Genomic DNA, 12,066 nt, shown 5'->3' on the forward strand with positions numbered 1-12,066 from the left:
AGAGACTTTCGTTCATCTAGCACCAAGGGAACGGTATGCAGGAGAAAATTTTTCTCTGCTTTCTTTGTCTGTTTCCTAGTGCCGGTTAGAATTTCCTGCAGCTTTCACTGTAAAACCGAGTTGGAGCTAGTACCTCCCCATATATATGTATGGAATGGAGTTTGCAACTGAAAAGAAACTTTGTGTTACCAACAAGTTAGGTAAAGGGCGGCTTTCACACACACTAATCTCTCAGTACTGAGCAAGTGGAGAGACGTTAGTTCATCTAGCACCAAGGGAACGGGTTGCAGGAGACACTTTTTCTCTGCTTTCTCAGTCTGTTTCCTAGTGCCTGTTTGAAGTTCCAGCACTTTTCACTGTAAACCAGAGTTGGTGCTAGTACCTCCCCATATATATGTATGGAATGGAGTTTGCAACTGAAAAGAAACTTTGTGTTCCCAACAAGCTAGGTGAAGGACGGCTTTCACACACACTTATCTCTCAGAATTGAGAAAGTGGAGAGACGTTCGTTCATCTAGCACCAAGGGAACGGGTTGCAGGAGACACTTTTTCTCTGCTTTCTCAGTCTGTTTCCTAGTGCAGGTTTGAAGTTCCTGCAGTTTTCACCCTAAAACCGAGTTGGAGCTAGTACCTCCACATATATATGTATGGAAAGGTGTTTGTAACTGAAAAGAAACTTTGTGTTCCCAACAAGCTAGGTGAAGGACGGTTTTCACACACTGATATCTCTAAGAACTGAGCAAGTGGAGAGACGTTCGTTCATCTAGCACCAAGGGAACGGTATGCAGGAGAAAATTTTTCTCTGCTTTCTTTGTCTGTTTCCTAGTGCCGGTTTGAAGTTCCTGCAGTTTTCACTGTAAAACCGAGTTGGAGCTAGTACCTCCCCATATATATGTATGGAATGGAGTTTGCAACTGAAAAGAAACTTTGTGTTCCCAACAAGCAAGTTGAAGGACGGCTTTCACACACACTTAACTCTCAGAACTGAGCAAGTGGAGAGACGTTCGTTCATCTAGCACCAAGGGAACGGGTTGCAGGAGACACTTTTTCTCTGCTTTCTCAGTCTGTTTCCTAGTGCCGGTTTGAAGTTCCTGCAGTTTTCACTGTAAAACCGAGTTGGAGCTAGTACCTCCCAATATATATGTATGGAATGGGGTTTGCAACTGAAAAGAAACTTTGTGTTCCCAACTAGCAAGTTGAAGGACGGCTTTCACACACACTTATCTCTCAGAACTGAGCAAGTGGAGAGACGTTCGTTCATCTAGCACCAAGGGAACGGGTTGCAGGAGACACTTTTTCTCTGCTTTCTCAGTCTGTTTCCTATTGCCGGTTAGAAGTTCCTGCCGTTTTCACTGTAAAACCGAGTTGGAGCTTGTAACTCCCCATATATATGTATGGAACGGTGTTGGTAACTGAAAAGAAACTTTGTGTTCCCAACAAGCTAGGTGAAGGACGGCTTTCACACACACTTACCTCTAGAACTGAGCGTGTACAGAGACGTTCGTTCATCTAGCACCAAAGGAACGGGTTGCAGGAGAAACTTTTACTCTGGATTCTCAGTCTTTTTCCTAGTGCCGGTTTGATGTTCCTGCAGTTTTCACTGTAAAACCGAGTTGGAACTAGTACCTCCCCATATATATTTATGGAATGGAGTTTGCAACTGAATAGAAACTTTGTGTTCCCAACAAGCTAGGTGAAGTACGGCTTTCACACACACTTAACTCTCAGAACTGAGCAAGTGGAGAGACGTTCGTTCATCTAGCACCAAGGGAACGGTATGCAGGAGAAAATTTTTCTCTGCTTTCTTTGTCTGTTTCCTAGTGCCGGTTTGAAGTTCCTGCAGTTTTCACTGTAAAACCGAGTTGGAGCTAGTACCTCCCCATATATATGTATGGAATGGAGTTTGCAACTGAAAAGAAACTTTGTGTTCCCAACAAGCTATGTGAAGGACGGCTTTCACACACATTTATCTCTCAGAACTGTGCAAGTGGAGAGACGTTCGTTCATCTAGCACCAAGGGAACGGGTTGCAGGAGACACTTTTTCTCTGCTTTCTCAGTCTGTTTCCTAGTGCCGGTTTGAAGTTCCTGCAGATTTCACTGTATAACCGATTTGGAGCTAGTACCTCCCATTATATATGTATGGAATGGGGTTTGCAACTGAAAAGAAACTATGTGTTCCCAACAAGCAAGTTGAAGGACGGCTTTCACACACACTTATCTCTCAGAACTGAGCAAGTGGAGAGACGTTCGTTCATCTAGCACCAAGGGAACGGGTTGCAGGAGACACTTTTTCTCTGCTTTCTCAGTCTGTTTCCTAGTGCCGGTTAGAAGTTCCTGCCGTTTTCACTGTAAAACCGAGTTGGAGCTTGTAACTCCCCATATATATGTATGGAACGGAGTTGGTAACTGAAAAGAAACTTTGTGTTCCCAACAAGCTAGGTGAAGGACGGCTTTCACACACACTTATCTCTAGAATTGAACGTGTACAGAGACGTTCGTTCATCTAGCACCAAAGGAACGGGTTGCAGGAGAAACTATTACTCTGGATTCTCAGTCTTTTTCCTAGTGCCGGTTTGAAGTTCCTGCAGTTTTCACTGTAAAACCGAGTTGGAGCTAGTACATCCCCATATATATTTATGGAGTGGAGTTTGCAACTGAATAGAAACTTTGTGGTCCCAACAAGCTAGGTGAAGGACGGCTTTCACACACACTTAACTCTCAGAACTGAGCAAGTGGAGAGACGTTCGTTCATCTAGCACCAAGGGAACGGTATGCAGGAGAAAATTTTTCTCTGCTTTCTTTGTCTGTTTCCTAGTGCCGGTTTGAAGTTCCTGCAGTTTTCACTGTAAAACCGAGTTGGAGCTAGTACCTCCCCATATATATGTATGGAATGGAGTTTGCAACTGAAAAGAAACTTTGTGTTCCCAACAAGCTATGTGAAGGACGGCTTTCACACACATTTATCTCTCAGAACTGAGCAAGTGGAGAGACGTTCGTTCATCTAGCACCAAGGGAACGGGTTGCAGGAGACACTTTTTCTCTGCTTTCTCAGTCTGTTTCCTAGTGCCGGTTTGAAGTTCCTGCAGATTTCACTGTATAACCGAGTTGGAGCTAGTACCTCCCATTATATATGTATGGAATGGGGTTTGCAACTGAAAAGAAACTATGTGTTCCCAACAAGCAAGTTGAAGGACGGCTTTCACACACACTTATCTCTCAGAACTGAGCAAGTGGAGAGACGTTCGTTCATCTAGCACCAAGGGAACGGGTTGCAGGAGACACTTTTTCTCTGCTTTCTCAGTCTGTTTCCTAGTGCCGGTTAGAAGTTCCTGCCGTTTTCACTGTAAAACCGAGTTGGAGCTTGTAACTCCCCATATATATGTATGGAACGGAGTTGGTAACTGAAAAGAAACTTTGTGTTCCCAACAAGCTAGGTGAAGGACGGCTTTCACACACACTTATCTCTAGAATTGAACGTGTACAGAGACGTTCGTTCATCTAGCACCAAAGGAACGGGTTGCAGGAGAAACTATTACTCTGGATTCTCAGTCTTTTTCCTAGTGCCGGTTTGAAGTTCCTGCAGTTTTCACTGTAAAACCGAGTTGGAGCTAGTACATCCCCATATATATTTATGGAGTGGAGTTTGCAACTGAATAGAAACTTTGTGGTCCCAAAAAGCTAGGTGAAGGACGGCTTTCACACACACTTATCTCTAAGAACTGAGCATGTACAGAGACGTTAGTTCATCTAGCACCAAGGGAACGGGTTGCAGGAGACACTTTTTCTCTTCTTTCTCAGTCTGTTTCCTAGTGCCGGTTTGAAGTTCCTGCAGTTTTCACTGTAAAACCGAGTTGGAGCTTGTACCTCCCCTTATATATGTGTGGAGTGGAGTTTGCTACTGAAAAGAAACTTTGTGTTCCCAACAAGCTAATTGAAGGAAGGCTTTCAAACCCACTTATCTCTCAGAACTGAGCAAGTGGAGAGACGTTCGTTCATCTAGCACCAAGGGAACGGTATGCAGGAGAAAATATTTCTCTGCTTTCTTTGTCTGTTTCCTAGTGCCGGTTTGAAGTTCCTGCAGTTTTCACTGTAAAACCGAGTTGGAGCTAGTACCTTCCCATATATATGTATGGAATGGAGTTTGCAACTGAAAAGAAACTTTGTGTTCCCAACAAGCTAGGTGAAGGACGGCTTTCACACACACTTATCTCTCAGAACTGAGCGTGTACAGAGACGTTCGTTCATCTAGCACCAAAGGAACGGGTTGCAGGAAAAACTTTTACTCTGGATTCTCAGTCATTTTCCTAGTGCCGGTTTGAAGTTCCTGCAGTTTTCACTTGAAAACCGAGTTGGAGCTACTACCTCCCAATTTATATGTATGGAATGGGGTTTGCAACTGAAAAGAAACTTTGTGTTCCCAACAAGCAAGTTGAAGGACGGCTTTCACACACAGTTATCTCTCAGAACTGAGCAAGTGGAGAGACGTTCGTTCATCTAGCACCAAGGGAACGGGTTGCAGGAGACACTTTTTCTCTGCTTTCTCAGTCTGTTTCCTAGTGCCGGTTAGAAGTTCCTGCCGTTTTCACTGTAAAACCGAGTTGGAGCTTGTAACTCCCCATATATATGTATGGAACGGAGTTGGTAACTGAAAAGAAACTTTGTGTTCCCAACAAGCTAGGTGAAGGACGGCTTTCACACACACTTATCTCTAGAACTGAGCGTGTACAGAGACGTTCGTTCATCTAGCACCAAAGGAACGGGTTGCAGGAGAAACTTTTACTCTGGATTCTCAGTCTTTTTCCTAGTGCCGGTTTGAACTTCCTGCAGTTTTCACTGTAAAACCGAGTTGGAGCTAGTACCTCCCCATATATATGTATGGAATGGAGTTTGCAACTGAAAAGAAACTTTGTGTTCCCAACAAGCTAGTTGAAGGACGGCTTTCACACAGACTTAACTCTCAGAACTGAGCAAGTGGAGAGACGTTCGTTCATCTAGCACCAAAGGAACGGGTTGCAGGAGACACTTTTTCTCTGCTTTCTCAGTCTGTTTCCTAATGCCGGTTTGAAGTTCCTGCAGTTTTCACTGTAAAACACAGTTGGAGCTAGTACCTCCCCATATATATGTATGGAATGGAGTTTGCAACTGAAAAGAAACTTTGTGTTCACAACAAGCTAGTTGAAGGACGGCTTTCACACACACTTATCACTCAGAACAGAGCAAGTGGAGAGACGTTCGTTCATCTAGCCCCAAGGGAACGGGTTGCAGGAGACACTTTTTCTCTGCTTTCTCAGTCTGTTTCCTAGTGCCGGTTTGAAGTTCCTGCAGTTTTCACTGTAAAACACAGTTGGAGCTAGTACCTCCCCATATATATGAATGGAGTGGAGTTTGCAACTGAAAAGAAACTTTGTGTTCCCAACAAACTAGTTGAAGGACGGCTTTCACACACACTTATCACTCAGAACAGAGCAAGTGGAGAGACGTTCGTTCATCTAGCTCCAAGGGAACGGATTGCAGGAGACACTTTTTCTCTGCTTTCTCAGTCTGTTTCCTAGTGCCGGTTTGAATTTCCTGCAGTTTTCACTGTAAATCCGAGTTGGAGCTTGTACCTACCCATATATATGTATGGAATGGAGTTTGCAGCTGAAAAGAAACTTGGTGTCCCCAACAAGCTAGTTGAAGGACGGCTTTCACACACACTTATCTCTCAGAACTGAGCAAGTGGAGAGACGTTCGTTCATCTAGCACCAAGGGAACGGGTTGCAGGAGTCACTTTTTCTCTGCTTTCTCAGTCGGTTTCCTAGTGCCGGTTTGAAGTTCCTGCAGTTTTCACTGTAAAACCGAGTTGGAGCTAGTACCTCCCCATATATATGTATGGAATGGAGTTTGCAACTGAAAAGAAACTTTGTGTTCCCAACAAGCTAGTTGAAGGACGGCTTACACACAGACTTAACTCTCAGAACTGAGCAAGTGGAGAGACGTTCGTTCATCTAGCACCAAAGGAACGGGTTGCAGGAGACACTTTTTCTCTGCTTTCTCAGTCTGTTTCCTAGTGCCGGTTTGAAGTTCCTGCAGTTTTCACTGTAAAACACAGTTGGAGCTAGTACCTCCCCATATATATGTATGGAATGGAGTTTGCAACTGAAAAGAAACTTTGTGTTCCCAACAAGCTAGTTGAAGGACGGCTTTCACACACACTTATCTCTCAGAACAGAGCAAGTGGAGAGACGTTCGTTCATCTAGCTCCAAGGGAACGGATTGCAGGAGACAATTTTTCTCTGCTTTCTCAGTCTTTTTCCAAGTGCCGGTTTGACTTTCCTGCCGTTTTCACTGTAAATCCGATTTCGAGCTTGTACATACCCATATATATGTATGGAATGGAGTTTGCAAGTGAAAAGAAACTTTGTGTTCCCAACAAGCTAGGTGAAGGACGGCTTTCACACACACTTATCTCTCAGAACTGAGCAAGTGGAGAGACTTTCGTTCATCGAGCACCAAGGGAACGGGTTGCAGGAGACACTTTTTCTCTGCTTTATCAGTCTGTTTCCTAGTGCCTGTATGAAGTTCCTGCAGTTTTCACTGTAAAACCGAGTTGTAGCTAGTTCCTCCCCATATATATGTATGGAATGGAGTTTGCAACTGAAAAGAAACTTTGTGTTCCCAACAACCTAGTTCAAGAACGGCTTTCACACACACTTATCTCTCGGAACTGAGCAAGTGGAGAGACGTTCGTTCATCTAGCTCCAAGGGAACGGGTTGCAGGAGTCACTATTTCTCTGTTTTCACAGTCTGTTTCCTAGTGCCGGTTTGACCTTCCTGCAGTTTTCACTGTAAAACCGTGTTGGAACTAGTACCTCCCCATATATATGTATGCAATGGTGTTTGCAACTGAAAAGTAACTTTGTGTTCCAAACAAGATTGGTGATGGACGGCTTTCACACACACTTATCTCTCAGAACTGAGCAAGTGGAGAGACGTTCGTTCATCTAGCAGCAAGGGAACTGATTGCAGGAGACACTTTTCCTCTGCTTTCTCATTCTGTTTCCTAGTGCCGGTTAGAAGTTCCTGCAGTATTCACTGTAAAACCGAGTTGGAGCTAGTACCTCCCCATTTATATGTATTTAATGGAGTTTGCAACTGAAAAGAAACTTTGTGTTCCCAACAAGCTAGGTGAAGGACGGCTGTCACACACAATTACCTCTCGGAACTGAGCAAGTGGAGAGACGTTCGTTCATCTAGCACCAAGGGAACGGGTTGCAGGAGACACTTTTCTCTGCTTTCTCAGTCTGTTTCCAAGTGCCGGTTTGAAGTTCCTGCAGTTTTCACTGTAAAACAGAGTTGGAGCTAGTACCTCCCCATATATATGTATGGAATGGAGTTTGCAACTGAAAAGAAACTTTGTATTCCCAACAATCTAGTTGAAGGACGGCTTTCACACACACTTATCACTCAGAACAGAGCAAGTGGAGAGACGTTCGTTCATCTAGCACCAAGGGAACGGTATGCAGGAGAAAATTTTTCTCTTCTTTCTTTGTCTGTTTCCTAGTGCCGGTTAGATTTACCTGCAGCTTTCACTGTAAATAAGAGTTGGAGCTAGTACCTCCCCATATATATGTAAGGAATGGAGTTTGCAACTGAAAAGAAACTTTGTGTTACCACCAAGTTAGGTAAATGAAGGCTTTCACACACACTAATCTCTCAGTACTGAGCAAGTGGAGAGACTTTCGTTCATCTAGCACCAAGGGAACGGGTTGCAGGAGACACTTTTTCTCTACTTTCTCAGTCTGTTTCCTAGTGCCGGTTTGAAGTTCCTGCAGTTTTCACTGTAAAACCGAGTTGGAGCTTGTACCTCCCCTTATATATGTGTGGAGTGGAGTTTGCTACTGAAAAGAAACTTTGTGTTCCCAACAAGCTAATTGAAGGAAGGCTTTCAAACCCACTTATCTCTCAGAACTGAGCAAGTGGAGAGACTTTCGTTCATCTAGCACCAAGGGAACGGTATGCAGGAGAAAATTTTTCTCTGCTTTCTTTGTCTGTTTCCTAGTGCCGGTTAGAATTTCCTGCAGCTTTCACTGTAAAACCGAGTTTGAGCTAGTACCTCCCCATATTATGTATGGAGTGGATTTTGCTACTGAAAAGAAACTTTGTGTTCCCAACAAGCTAATTCAAGGAAGGCTTTCAAACCCACTTATCTCTCAGAACTGAGCAAGTGGAGAGACGTTCGTTCATCTAGCACCAAGGGAACGGTATGCAGGAGAAAATTTTTCTCTGCTTTCTTTGTCTGTTTCCTAGTGCCGGTTAGAATTTCCTGCAGTTTTCACTGTAAACCCGAGTTGGAGCTAGTACCTCCCCATATATATGTATGGAATGGAGTTTGCAACTGAAAAGAAACTTTGTGTTCCCAACAAGCTAGGTGAAGGACGGCTTTCACACACACTTATGTCTCAGAATTGAGAAAGTGGAGAGACGTTCGTTCATCTAGCACCAAGGGAATGGGTTGCAGGAGACACTTTCTCTCTGCTTTCTCAGTCGGCTTCCTAGTGCCGGTTTGAAGTTCCTGCAGTTTTCACTGTAAAACCGAGTTGGAGCTTGTACCTCCCCTTATATATGTATGGAGTGGAGTTTGCTACTGAAAAGAAACTTTGTGTTCCCAACAAGCTAATTGAAGGAAGGCTTTCAAACCCACTTATCTCTCAGAACTGAGCAAGTGGAGAGACGTTCGTTCATCTAGCACCAAGGGAACGGTATGCAGGAGAAAATTTTTCTCTGCTTTCTTTGTCTGTTTCCTAGTGCCGGTTAGATTTTCCTGCAGCTTTCACTGTAAATAAGAGTTGGAGCTAGTACCTCCCCATATATATGTAAGGAATGGAGTTTGCAACTGAAAAGAAACTTTGTGTTACCAACAAGTAAGGTAAAGGAAGGCTTTCACACACACTAATCTCTCAGTACTGAGCAAGTGGAGAGACTTTCGTTCATCTAGCACCAAGGGAACGGGTTGCAGGAGACACTTTTTCTCGGCTTTCTCAGTCTGTTTCCTAGTGCCGGTTTGAAGTTCCTGCAGTTTTCACTGTAAAACCGAGTTGGAGCTTGTACCTCCCCTTATATATGTGTGGAGTGGAGTTTGCTACTGAAAAGAAACTTTGTGTTCCTAACAAGCTAATTGAAGGAAGGCTTTCAAACCCACTTATCTCTCAGAACTGAGCAAGTGGAGAGACGTTCGTTCATCTAGCACCAAGGGAACGGTATGCAGGAGAAAATTTTTCTCTGCTTTCTTTGTCTGTTTCCTAGTGCCGGTTAGAATTTCCTGCAGTTTTCACTGTAAACCCGATTTGGAGCTAGTACCTCCCCATATATATGTATGGAGTGGATTTTGCTACTGAAAAGAAACTTTGTGTTAAAAACAAGCTAATTCAAGGAAGGCTTTCAAACCCACTTATCTCTCAGAACTGAGCAAGTGGAGAGACGTTCGTTCATCTAGCACCAAGGGAACGGTATGCAGGAGAAAATTTTTCTCTGCTTTCTTTGTCTGTTTCCTAGTGCCGGTTAGAATTTCCTGCAGCTTTCACTGTAAAATAGAGTTGGAGCTAGTACCTCCCCATATATATGTATGGAGTGGATTTTGCTACTGAAAAGAAACTTTGTGTTCCCAACAAGCTAATTCAAGGAAGGCTTTCAAACTCACTTATCTCTCAGAACTGAGCAAGTGGAGAGACGTTCGTTCATCTAGCACCAAGGGAACGGTATGCAGGAGAAAATTTTTCTCTGCTTTCTTTGTCTGTTTCCTAGTGCCGGTTAGAATTTCCTGCAGCTTTCACTGTAAAACCGAGTTGGAGCTAGTACCTCCCCATATATATGTATGGAGTGGATTTTGCTACTGAAAAAAAACTTTGTGTTCCCAACAAGCTAATTCAAGGAAGGCTTTCAAACCCACTTATCTCTCAGAACTGAGCAAGTGGAGAGACGTTCGTTCATCTAGCACCAAGGGAACGGTATGCAGGAGAAAATTTTTCTCTGCTTTCTTTGTCTGTTTCCTAGTGCCGGTTAGAATTTCCTGCAGTTTTCACTGTAAACCCGAGTTGGAGCTAGTACCTCCCCATATATATGTATGGAATGGGGTTTGCAACTGAAAAGAAACTTTGTGTTCCCAACAAGCTAGGTGAAGGATGGTTTTCACACACTGATATCTCTCAGAACTGAGCAAGTTGAGAGACGTTCGTTCATCTACAACCATGGGAACGGGTTGCAGGAGACACATTTTCTCTGCATTCTCAGTCTATTTCCTAGTGCCGGTTTGAAGTTCCTGCTGTTTTCACTGTAAAAACGAGTTGGAGCTAGTACCTCCCCATATATATGTAAGGAATGGAGTTTGCAACTGAAAAGAAACTTTGTGTTACCAACAAGTTAGGTAAATGAAGGCTTTCACACACACTAATCTCTCAGTACTGAGCAAGTGGAGAGACGTTCGTTCATCTAGCACCAAGGGAACGGGTTGCAGGAGACACTTTTTCTCAGCTTTCTCAGTCTGTTTCCTAGTGCCGGTTTGAAGGTCCTGCAGTTTTCACTGTAAAACCGAGTTGGAGCTAGTACCTCCCCATATATATGTATGGAATGGAGTTTGCAACTGAAAAGATACTTTGTGTTCCCAACAAGCTAGGTGAAGGACGGCTGTCACACACACTTATCTCTCAGAACTGAGCAAGTGGCGAGGCGTTCGTTAATCTAGCACCAAGGGAACGGGTTTCAGGAGACACTTTTTCTTTGGTTTCTCAGTCTGTTTCCTAGTGTCGGTTTGAAGTTCCTGCAGTTTTCACTGTAATACCGGTTTGGAGCTAGTACCTCCCCATATATATGTATGGAATGGTGTATGCAACTGAAAAGAAACTTTGTGTTCCCAACAAGCTAGGTGAAGGACGGCTTTCACACACACTTATCTCTCAGAACTGAGCAAGTGGAGAGACGTTCGTTCATCTAGCACCAAGGGAACGGGTTGCAGGAGACACTTATTCTCTGCTTTCTCAGTCTGTTTCCTAGTGCCGGTTTGAAGTTCCTGCAGTTTTCACTGTAAAACCGAGTTGGAGCTAGTACCTCCCCATATATATGTATGGAATGGAGTTTGCAACTGAAAAGAAACTTTGTGTTCCCAACAAGCTAGTTGAAGTACGGCTTTCACACACACTTATCTCTCAGAACTGAGCAAGTGGAGAGACGTTCGTTCATCTAGCACCAAGGGAACGGGTTGCAGGAAACACTTTTTCTCTGCTTTCTCAGTCTGTTTCCTAGTGCCGGTTTGAAGTTCCTGCAGTTTTCACTGTAAAACCGAGTTGGAGCTTGTACCTCACCATATATATGTATGGAATGGAGTTTGCAACTGAAAAGAAACATTCTGTTCCCAACAAGATAGTTGAAGGACGGCTTTCACACACATTTATCTCTCAGAAATGACCATGTACAGAGACTTTCGTTCATCTAGCACCAAGTGAACGGGTTGCAGGAGAAACTTTACTCTGCATTCTCAGTCTGTTTCCTAGTGCCGGTTTGAAGTTCCTGCAGTTTTCATTGTAAAACCGATTTGGAGCCAGTACGTCCCCATATATATGTATGGATTGGAGTTTGAAACTGAAAAGAAACTTTGTATTCCCAACAAGCTAGGTGAAGGACGGCTTTCACACACAATTACCTCTCGGAACTGAGCAAGTGGAGAGACGTTCGTTCATCTAGCACAAAGGGAACGGGTTGCAGGAGACACTTTTTCTCTGCTTTCTCAGTCTGTTTCCTAGTGCCGGTTTGACTTTCCTGCAGTTTTCTCTGTAAATCCGAGTTCGAGCTTGTACCTACCCATATATATGTATGGAATGGAATTTGCAAGTGAAAAGAAACTTTGTGTTCCCAACAAGCTAGGTGAAGGACGGCTTTCACACACACTTATCTCTCAGAACTGAGCAAGTGGAGAGACTTTCGTTCATCGAGCACCAAGGGAACGGGTTGCAGGAGACACTTTTTCTCTGCTTTATCAGTCTGTTTCCTAGTGCCGGTTTGAAGTTCCTGTAGTTTTCACTGTAAAACCGAGT

This window comes from Camelus dromedarius, unplaced genomic scaffold (genome assembly GCF_036321535.1).
Source record: "Camelus dromedarius isolate mCamDro1 unplaced genomic scaffold, mCamDro1.pat HAP1_SCAFFOLD_161, whole genome shotgun sequence".
Taxonomy (NCBI): domain Eukaryota; kingdom Metazoa; phylum Chordata; class Mammalia; order Artiodactyla; family Camelidae; genus Camelus; species Camelus dromedarius.